Source organism: Prorops nasuta, unplaced genomic scaffold, assembly GCF_024137725.1.
Source record: "Prorops nasuta isolate Cenicafe-Biocafe unplaced genomic scaffold, Cenicafe_Pnas_1.2 PNAS00014, whole genome shotgun sequence".
NCBI classification, from domain to species: Eukaryota; Metazoa; Arthropoda; class Insecta; order Hymenoptera; family Bethylidae; genus Prorops; species Prorops nasuta.
In genome coordinates this window covers 2,350,489-2,362,545 of record NW_027116811.1, presented here as the reverse complement: position 1 = coordinate 2,362,545, position 12,057 = coordinate 2,350,489, and the positions used below count along the sequence as shown (strand labels likewise).

The 12,057-nt window shown below is 34.1% G+C and overlaps 1 protein-coding gene across 3 annotated transcripts in view; it reads left to right on the top strand.

Moving 5' to 3' along the window:
* The window catches only part of mAChR-B (muscarinic acetylcholine receptor), a 35,588-nt gene that overhangs the window by 15,273 nt on the left and 8,258 nt on the right, over positions 1-12,057 (top strand). The window lies entirely within an intron of this gene.

Here is a 12,057-nt window from a genome sequence, read left to right as displayed (position 1 = left end):
AAAATCGTACAAAAAAAATGTGTATTAAACATAAACCTAAAGCTAGACAAACACACGCAGTGATTAATTTTAACCTAAAGACTATTATATCTTATCAAATATTTTATTGAAAAAAGTTAATTAGTGAAAAAAGGTTAGTATGTAAAGCTCAAACAATAATTATAAAAAGGATATAAAAAGTTTATATTAAAATGTGAATTAGTGTATGTATCTTGGCTGGTGCACAGATAAACTGTATTGATCTATGCTTCATTCACTCAGGTTGACGGACAACTAGGTATCATTTGTTTGAAAGCGAGCATATTTAAAAGAAAGGTATTTTTCATTACTAATGCTTCAAATAATATACATTCATTCCAAATAATATACACTTATGTGATTGTTTATTTTTGGGTTTAATCAATTCCTATGACTAACAATATTTCACAATGTTACATTTGCAATTTATTTAAATTACTACTGTGAATGCACCATAATAGCCCCAGTGTTGATTGTTACCTATTAGAGCATTTTTTAACTTTATAAAACAATCGTATATTTTGGAGCGAAAATTGATATTTCCTTGACTTCTAAATCAGTCATTACGTAATTTCAGTAATTCGAGTGTATAATAGTTTTTCTAATATTAAAATTCTCCGCTATTTGACCGCCTTTTTATCAAAGATTGTAGGACATTCTTAGGGGCGAATTGTGAGTCTGATTAAAGGCAAACTAGAAAGCTTTTACAGTCATCTTGTAGTAGTTGCCAGTCTCGTTGTTTGAGTCTGTTACTTTTCTCCCGGCGTTTTTATGGTTGATTACATCTTCCCCGAATGTAGCACATGTAGCTGGAAAAATCAGGGATGTTGCGTCTCTAAAACCTTTTCCATTCTATATTAATTTTTCTAGAAAAATAAATATGAGGATCAGATTTTGTCTGGCATTTATTACAAATAAAAGGAATAGGAATGCAAAACGTAGTTTACTTGCAACAGTCGTGCGGCTCTCAAATCATGTATTCTCATATCTCGCTATGCTACCTAAAGTATATTCAATTTCCTGTATTTTACTCTAAAAACATACGTGCACTCAAAGAATATTTAATTTATTCTGAAAACGTACGTGGAAAATCTGTTCAGTAAATATGTTTTAAAAGTTAAGGCTTGCCTTAAAAATATTGAATTAAAGTTCTGCTCTTTTTAAATATATTTTCTATCTTATTGCTCTTGAATGTATTTAATAAAATTGTATATTGCTATTTATGATTATTAATAATCTTTCCTTTTTTAGAACTTTAAACTGAAACGAAAATGATCAGGCCAATCAGAATTCATTGGATGCATTACAGCTGAGCTCAGTAGCGTCTCTCATTCGAATATTGTTGACACGACTCGCAATTCAAACGCAAGTAAATGTGCAATTTTGACAGTTACAAACGACGATATGAAACACACGGTAACTCAGTCAACTAGCAGATATATGTAGGTTTTCAATTTGTATCTTAATATCAGAGAATAATTACAAACAAAAATGAAAGTTATTAACATAGGAAGCATAATATAAAATCATTAAAAGTAAAAAAATAATTGTTTGACTAAAATTAGTTTCCTCTACTATTAAAAAAAATGAAATCTCTAACCCACTGTCACGTTAATATTGGAAAAGTTGGCAACGATAGTCCTTGTTTCACTACACGATCGAGATGAAATAAATAGGTCTTTATGCTGAGAGGCTTTGAAATTATATCTTGAGAATAACAGAATTGAGTCTGAACGAAGGCGTAAAATTCAAGAGTAGAAAGTTCAGACGGAAGTAGAAAAGAGATGGGCACTTCCGCTTTGTGAGATACTCTCTATTCCTGGAGAAATGGGACAGTCTGAAGCATGATTAAACAATAAAAGAACTTGTCTCCGGAGATTATTACATCCCTGAGAAAATTTGTTTGCAGATTATCATAGATATTTTTTGTTAATTTGATCAAAGATTTAATTTTCCAATGGATCTCGAGGAAACAATTTTAGACACAGATTAATAAAATGTTTCCCTTGATTTTACTGAGCTGTTTAAACTATAATTAAATTAATAAAGTGTCAAACTAGACCATGCGACTAAAAATATGGCCACTGTAGTAGCAAACGGTACCCAAGAGAGACTAATTAGCTTGTGGGAGAGTATTTAAATATTTCATGCATCCGTCACATGTTTGAGTTTGGCCCAGCGTTAAGAAACTGGATAAGGTGGCAATTTATTTAACTTAGCTCACCGTTTCTGCGCTCATAGATATTATGTGCAGTGGCAACTTTGTAAATTAACTTCGAGGGTAGCTCGTGAGTGAGCTATGATGAATTGATATCGGATAACTTATAGCTAGATAATGCACCAAAATGAAATGAGAAACTTCGGCCTCCCCTAATTTACTAGGTACACGTTTGAACAGTCTACCTTCTTATCCATCATTCCCTAGAGCATTTCCTATTTTATGCACTCGCATTGTTCGTTTGATTATCTAGTACATGAAATAATTTAACCTCGAGGGTAATAAATTGTATCAATTTCGAGGTGTGGCGATAGATACAAAAACAAATAAATGGCATAATAATAGCTAATTATTTGTATTAAATACATGGAAGGCATTCTTTAATTGCACCAAAATTGGTTTCAATCCCTTTCCCTCTTAACACAGTAGCTATATATTTTATTAGTTTCACATTAGCAGTGTCTCAGACCTACATTCATTCCCTGAGTTTTTATTTCAATCGTGTAGTAGCTATATCGCTCAGTTTCGTATTTCAGAAACATTTATACATTATCGAGTCCGGAGTGATGAATCCAGCTGGTATCAGAGTAGTTATCGTGCGCTGTCAGAAGGGGTGAACAGCGTTTAGTGGATAGGAAAGCGATCGCTTTATGCTCGAAACTTCCCTGTCTCTATATCTTTGTCTCTCATTATATCATTGATAAAACTTTAGAGAGTTTTTTCTAGTTTTTTTTTAACAATTAAACACTTGTCATTCACAATTATGCTTACGGTGAATCTTACAAAAGAGACATCAAAAATACTAAAGTCGATTATTAATTGCCCGATATATCTTTATTGTTTCTAAAAGATAAAACACATAATTACATTTTATATAAACCACAAAAGTTGATAAAAATGTTAATTTTAGTTAGAGTTTATCCTGCAGTGTTCTGACTAATGTACCAAAAAATTAAACTTTAGCCACAGGGGTGTGTAAGAGCTATACATAAAGGGAACACTGGGGACACGAAGGAGTAAAATCTGACAGAGTGCAATTATCGTTAAAATAAATAGTTTTTTTGGACACACACACAAATGAAGCGAGCGAGAAAAGTAACGACGTAAAAAGTGTCAGGGGAGATTCCGGTCTGGATTAGAGTCGGACTGTGAATCTCTCTCGCTTCTTCTTATATCCAAATCATCCCCTTACCTCAGAGACTGGGCGATTCTCTCTATTTCCATTATTCACTATCACCATTCTTCCTGGCTATAAAATCTGCTGAGACAGACTTCCTTTAGCTGATCTACTATGATTAATCCTCAATGTAATTTCGTGAAGTACTTTATGCAATCTTAGATCATTCATTGTTAAATACATTTCTCAGTTCATAAATTTGCACGTATATCGATGGTGCCATTGTGGCGCATTGAAATATTGGAAAGATAGAATTTTAGGGTAGAGAATATTGTTAACATTGACACATTAGAGGTTTCGCTTTGTCAAGGCCATACTTATTTTGCGAGGCATACCGTAGAGCACACACAGGATAACGGCGTTATAGTTTTTAATGCTTGTGATGTATAGCTGATTAGTGGGAATTGACGTAGTTTCTAGCGAGACGTGTAAGTACACGAGGTCGAGTGGAGAAATAATAGAGGATATGAGAGTGAAGCACAGTTTGTGCGAGTCACAGCACAGGCGTCTTTGCGCACAGATCAATTACTGACGTGTCTTCTTGTGTTGTTCATCGACAATCACGGTCACTGGAGGTAGGGGCTCCTTTCGGTTTGAGTGCACCTCACAGACACACACATGAATACAAGTATATTCTCTCTCCGTAGTCTAGTCTGTTGATTGTGCTACTGGCTACCTTGCCACCACCACTTTCCTACCACTCGATAGACGCTCTAGGCTATCAACTACAATAGTGATTGACTGTACGAACATTAAATTTACTATAAGAATTTTTCCATAAGATTGTAATCGTTGTGTCCGCAAGAATGTCTGGAATCTTCTTGCTGCAAAATAACCTTTTTTATTTCAAGCAATTGTGCACGTTTCAAAATAATTGATGTTCTGATTTTTGTGATGATATTAAATGTTACTTTGTCTGATATTGGTGTGGGAATTTATTGTAGCTGTGGATGAATAAGCAAAATATTTATATTATCTTAGAAAATATTTTTATTAAAAAAGAGAGGCTTGTTTATGGTTATTTCGATAGGAATTACAGTTATTCAAGAGAAATCTTATATAATCGTTACAGAGCAGTAGCTGCTAATTGCAAAATTCATGACGTCTTATTGTAAGCTGCGTCTTATCGATATTCAATCAACGGAGGAGGCAATCAGCTTTAAGCAGTGATTACAGATTGGCTACCGGCCGGATCTGGCAGGAAATTCAGAAATATTCCTGTCGGCAATACGGCATCTCGCTAGTAGATAAACCGCGCTAATCCTCTAACTTTGCCAATCCCAGTACACGCGGTCGTTATTCGAAGAACTCTCTGATTCTTAAAATATTTTTATACTCATTTTCTAAAAAATAGTTTTATTATGCAGAACCCTTCAATCCAACTTTAATATACTTTTGTATTTATCAAGTAAAACTTTTATGCACATCAAAGTACTGTCGAAATATAATCATTTTAAATTTCCTTATAAAACTCAATAAAGCCTTGATCACAATATTGTTTTATGCATCACGAATCGACTAAAAGCTTTTCGCTCTTGGTCACTCTTATTAAATATCCTATAAATTTATTACGATTGATTGGACGTATCTTTTATAAGTTTTATTTAAAGAGGAACATGGTTGCTTTCTTCGTTATTTTTTTTAAGTGCTATAAAAATACCATAGCATACTTTACGTAACGTCAATTTCCAATGAATATTTTTGTTATCTCTCGTAAATATATACACTCACGGAGACTAAAAAGCTTTTAAAATTTTTAATTAAACTTAATATATCCATCAAAATATTATCATACATTGTAACAATGTTTCCAGCAAATATTCTATTATTCAATTTGTAAAAAAATGAATTATTTGTTTGGAAAGCGTACAGTTTTTAACAAATATCATTCAACGCGTATTTTTTTTGTAATAAAGATGAATGATCTTCGTTATTGCTACAATGACATCATTAAGAACATCATTAGTTATTTACAATTTGACGTTGAACTTGCGAGTGTCATCATTGAAGGTGCGGGCAGATAAACAAAGGATGCTATTACCAGAGTAATAGGCTACTGATAAGAACTTTAATACTTCGCTATTATGAATTATAAGAGCTTGGCAAGGGTGGATGAAAGTGAGGGCTCGGGTGCTACGAGAAGAACTTGTAAACGATGAGATGCAGGCGACGAGATTTAAATATCTTCACATCGATGACCTTGAATTACTTTGAAAACTTCAACCTAATCTAATCCTTTATCTAATCTAGTGTATCGAAATGAATGATTAATTATTCAAATTTCATTATAGTGAAAGTAGCAAAAAGATTACAAAATTATTTCTTTAATCTCCACAAACACATGGTGCAATTAAAGGTTTATTCAAAATTCTTTTCACTAGCTCATAATTATTTAATTTACGTCATGTTTTAAAGTTACCCAAATCAGGAAAACAAAGTTATCTTTTTCATAGAATTCATGGGTTTATAAATGTCGTTTCTAAATGAAGGATAAAAGTTTATTCCTCTTGATTTTCCTGCTGGTTTATTACACAATGTCTTTCGCGAATCCATCAACGATTTAGAGTCATACTTTTTTAGGCTGAAATTATAAACGCGTACGTCGCAACCTCGAATGCGTTGCAACGTATTGTGTTGTTTATTGTTAGAACAAAATCAATCGAGTGTCCATAACGGTACATGCGGCACATTGCTACTCGACGAGGCATCACGCGTCCACGGAATACTCGATGCACCATTTATTACACACAGTATAAAATTTTACCCGCCTGCCTGCCAGTCGGGCTCATGAAAAATTAATTTTTTCGTGATCGATATCTATTCCATTTCACTGTACTGCGCGATTAAATATTAAATAGCAAATCACATTAATTATAAATCATTCTACACACAGAAATTATCTCATGGTCAACACAATTGGGATCATCCTGTAATTAGCTTTCATTTACCATTAAAACAAAAAATATATTTATTTTAGTAAAAATACGTACATATATATTAATTCTTAAGAAGATAAATTTACAAATTTTAAATTTGATTTCTTGTAGGGGGTCGACGAGTGTGCTTATTATAAATCATGAAAGTATATCGTGTGGAGCGATACGGGACTATGATGATCGATTCTCTCAACTGGCTCTATCATACGCGCCAGATCTCAACGGTCTTTTCCAGAAGGGGGAATGCTCTTATTCGACACCCCCACGACGCTTCCTCCCCTTTCATCATCTTCATCCTGACAATAAGGCACCGTACTTAGGCTGCGCGCAACATCGATGTAGGAAATTCGCTTTCAGCGCGGATTTCCGCGAGTTAATGACGCGAGAGAAGCGAAAACGAGGCCTCTTGAAATAATGTCGAATATTATAGCCAATCGTTAACCTCGAGTATCAGTCGTACACAGTCGTTTGCTTCATTTCTCCCAAGTCATATAACTCTTGGCGAACACACATTCGAGTCGTCAACAGCTCGCTAAGTAATACTTTACTAGACTCCTGTAACTTTACGACATCGCGCTCGTATTTCAATTGGACACATTAGATATGTCTGTTATAATTTAATTTTACGAGAATTATATTTTATTACTTGTATTATAGAATTTTATCAAACGGTCTATCAAAGCTAAATGAATTTAATGTGGATATTGTTTATATACGTTTAATCGATTAGATAATATTAAAATTAATAATAAATCGTTGAAATGGTTCTATTAATTGAGGGATGGCTTTGAGTAAAGGTAGAATAAAATGTACTTTTGATATTACTTTGTCGACGAGCACGTTCATTTTTCTCGATTGAAATGGTAAGGGGTTGAAGAATGAGATATATGTATAGAGAGACAGAACGAGAGTGTCGTCATTGGCCAAGACTCGAGCAGTCCGGACGTTGAGGGTTGAAACATGTTACAGGATGGTTTCCACTGTCAGGCCTGGAGCGACCGCACCTCGCACCGCCACAGTTATTAAATAGGTTCGTTCAATTCCCTTGGGCGATTGAGATTCCCCCACAGTACGTCACTAGCATCCTTCACTCTCTCCTACCATGAACTTGTTAGACAACGTTGTATCCTGTTCAACAGAGCTCTGATATTTATGAAAACCGCTAGATCTCACTCTCTAGGTGTAAATCCCATTTGATCTCTACATTAACTCATCCCCTCTGGCTCAATATATACGAACGCTATCTCCTATCTTCTTCACTTGCTCTCTTTATGTCTCTAATACCATCTACTTTTCTTTTTCTTATCCAATACTTTCAACCACACCAAATTACTCTTCGTCTCGTTTCTTAGATCCTTAATTAAAGCCAACAAAGTCTACCTTGATGAGAAAAATAAAATTGACTCGAATTACTCTGGTAATTATAACATGAAAATGAGGAAATTTTATTAACTATTTGTATCGTATAATATTATTTTTTTAAGCTAATGATTGTTATTGGTAACAGAGAAACAATAATTTTATTATATGTCTCTTGAAGAGCAACTGTAAGAAATCTGAATACACTGCTAAGATCGATGTGTAATTTAACTTGGTGATTCGTTTGCTTAAGTGCTCGGAGATAGTATTTAACACAAGTTTCCGTGATTTAAGTTCGCTTAAACTAGTTTACTTCGATAAATTGTAAAATCATATTATCTTCTCTACTCGCGCATGTAGTATACATTATACACTGAATAATTTTAATTGAACACAGCTATAAAAATAATTTTTAACGACGTATGTAGATCGTTAAAGAATAAAGTCTTTATTCATAATTATTGAGTTAAATTATAAAATTTGATAATACTATAGAAAGCATAAAAAATATGGAGTAGAAGTTGACATAGTTAAGGAAAAGTTGAAAGAGGAATATTAAAACTCGAGAATTAAGAGTGGCGGAAGGAGAAGAAAGAAGGTCTCACTGGCGGTATTTGGAGTTTTGTCGGATGGTGGCTGGGGTTTTCTCGAAAACCTCTTTCGCTCTTCCGACAATGGCCTATTTTGCTGGGGGATATATCTGAGAATTTAAGGAAACGATGTCGTCGGCATGCGCGATGTACGGAGAGAGCTGCGAAACATCAGCGGCCTCGATATCAGCCTGCAGCTGTAGGTTACATATTTTGTAGAAAACGCGTTGACAGTCTTTTGAGCACAGGTGCCCAAATCCTAAAACATTTGTAATAAAATTTAAAACACGCCTCGAGAAGTCTGACAACAAAGCAACAGCATAAAATAAATTATACTAGTCACCGCAGCTACTGACTGCTACTGAGTCTGACAGAGACTAATTTAAAGATAAAATATTTTGGTAAAGAGAGAAATCAGAAATTATATATGAAAAGGTTATATATATTTTTTTATTTAACTGTTAATATATCTATATAAATTTATATTAAAGCATTTAATTATTTACTCGATAAACGTTTCATTATTATATTGATGAAACAAATTAACAGCCATTAATAATATTTATAGTTATAATAAATTTTTCTCAAAAACTACTATTAGATAATATTATGAAAAATATCTTTCAGAGCGCGCTGACACATATAAATTCCTCGAGATCTCTGTCTTTCCAATTTTACAACTGTCCACCTATAATGACGTAGTATATCCGAAGCATCCACATGGTATCCAATAAGCTTCTTAATTCCTTCTCTCTAAACCGTGCACCAAAACCTATACCAGAGTATATAATATGAGCTCTACTTTAAATGCATAAAACCCCTCGTAAAATTATAAAAAAAAAAAGATTACACAATAAAATAAAAATGATGAAGAACGAAAAATAATATGGATATGAAATTGATATAAAAACTAATACCTATACATTTCTAATGGGAATCTCTATGGGCTGGCACCACCTGTAGATATATAGTTATAGTTTTAAATGGTGCAAAAAGTGGTTAAACAAATGGTTTGTGCATACCTGAGAGGAAGAGTGAGGAACTTGCGACAATGCAGAATGCCTAGATTTGTTGGTGAAACGAGTAGATACTGTGGCTTACCGGTATATTCACGGTAGGTTGAAACGATGTCGAAGTATACTTGTTGCCTGGTTCTACTCGCTTTGGGCTTCTACTAGCATCGCAGTTTTCCCCGGTTCTCGTAGGTTGCAACTTCGTTCATCCATATACTGTACCATGCATCCTACCCTTTCTACCCTCGCCCGTCTCTTCTGATCTTGCTATCCGTCGTCCGTATGATCATGCCATTCCACGGCAGTGATCCTCTGCTCAGCAGGGCTTATGTAGCGACCCTCGTGCACAATCGTTTCCCACGACTACACACGCCAACCGACAGTCAATAATACACCTTCGTACACACGACTATTCCAACAGCACACTTATACAAGACTTTATCCTCACTCCATCGCACAGTTTGCCCGGATTTCTCCACAAACCATCCACGTTTCTATCTCCCGATCACTCTACTCCTATCCCTCTTTCTAACACACTCACACAACAATTTTTGTTCACTGTACAAAATGTGAAATCTCCACTTGATTTTGACGAAACTCCAACTACACTTTGATAATAACATTCCACTTTCTCCGTTGTAATATTCTAGAGATTTAGTTATTTGCTCGAGTTCTTTTTATTATTTACACTGTCGTTTCTTTAATTTATACATTTTTAGTTTTACTCATACGTGTTTCTACATGTTGATATGTAGTGGTGGTTTTATTAAGTAGGTTTTTGAAAGCATGATTAACTCGAAGAACAAGTATTATTTCATGGGAAAGTGGACCATCGTGATTCTTTTTATTTCGGTCAGACATCCACTCATCATTTTAACTCAAGTATATCTATGTTCCATTGAATTTTAATCTCTTTTCATCACGGGGCATTCATCACAAACCCAGTATGTTTCGCATGAAATTTGCTTACGTGGAACAAGCTTTGTGGGAATATTCGTGTTTAAAAACTTCTTGTTATTATGTTTATTATTCAGCCTATAAAACTTCTTTCTAGAACAAATTATATAATGGTAGATGAAAGATATGTTTGTCTTAAGAATCAATCGCATATTCAACGAACAAAACAATTTGGATATTGATTGAGCTAAATAGAAAGATAACTGTTGTAAGCTTATCGGTTTTCGTGGAACGTTTGAGGCTTTCAATTTTTATACGGAACAATAAGGGTGATGTGGGCTGCGTTTAATAACTGTTTTAAAGCGATAGACGAGCGTCGTGTGTACTTGGTGAACAAGATATTGAGCGCCGGTGGTTTATCACTGTTTGCGAGGCTGACCACTAGCAGCTCTACCAGCCGATTTGCTTCTACATGGTACACGTCGAGCGTATACTTCGCACCACTATACGAAATTTCAACAGAACAAGTTGTTAGCGAATCCTGAAGGGATAATCCCGCACTGCCTTTCTGAAAGCTGGTGAAATTAGTTACGATTCAACACTTTTGATAAGCGAATGTCACAGCTTATTAAATGAAATAAATTCTCTTGAGGATTTGATTCCTCCTGTAAACTCGACATCCGATTAAGCTGCTAATTATTCGCTCGAATTAACGCTTTGTAATGAGATACAGCGAATCATTTATTTAACAGACCGGACGTTGCTGAAAATTTTAAAATTTTAATCTCAACAATTGATTTCTGAAGGATGAAACAGCTCTAAGTTTAACATTACTTTAACAATAATCAATTTATTTACTCACATAGAAATCAACGTGACGTGTTTCTTGAATGCAATGAAATTCAAAGCTAATCGTGTGGTATTGTGCAGAGTATAAGTGTGTTCTACGAAAACAATGTAGTACATACAACGAAGCTGTTTTATCAAAACGTCATTCTATTGTAGATTTGCCTATTTAAGATGAGCAAGGTAATTTCTTAGCAAATTTAATGGTTTCTATGAAATATTAAACTAGTTTTAGCTTATATATAATTTCAAGTGAGAACTATATTGTGAAGGAGATTCTATTGACTTATATCAAATACGAAAGACGAGAATAGTTTGCATTAAATATTAGTATAACTTTGCTGGAAATAAATTAATGATTGCTTATCATCTATGTCTAAGTTTAAAATTTTTTAGAGATTTTTTAAACAATATTCTGAATGAAATATTTATATACAGCGTGTGTGAAAAAAAGATTTACACATTTCAGCTGAGAAAACCACCAGAGTAAGGTGGTTTTAAGACAAACTTGAGAGTAACGAGGACATGTATTTACCCTCGAGAACTTTGACACAGTAGATCTCATCTCTGCATTTTTTATTTATGTCTCTCCTTATGCATATAGTGATAATACTGAAACGATGTTCATTGGTTCGAAAAATGGTTAATATCGATGTAAAAGTTTTTTACCACTGCCTCCATACACTAAAACCTATGACGTAAGCAAGCTCTAACCATGCTATATTTCTTTACCGATAAGCATAACTAAAATTAACGAATGAGAGACGTCAGAAAATTTAAATAAAAAATGTTCAGTTGGAGTAAATGATGAGGTAGTCTGATGTTACATAATCCTGGATAGTATAACAGCATAAATAAGTCTGACGCGATTTTAAGTACATGAATGAATTGGAGAAGGGATGGTTATTTATAGATTGATCGATAAAAAGGAGATGGGTGAACTGTTGAATCAAGATTTTTGTAGGGAGCGAGATGGAAGGGTTTAGATAAATATATGTAAAAT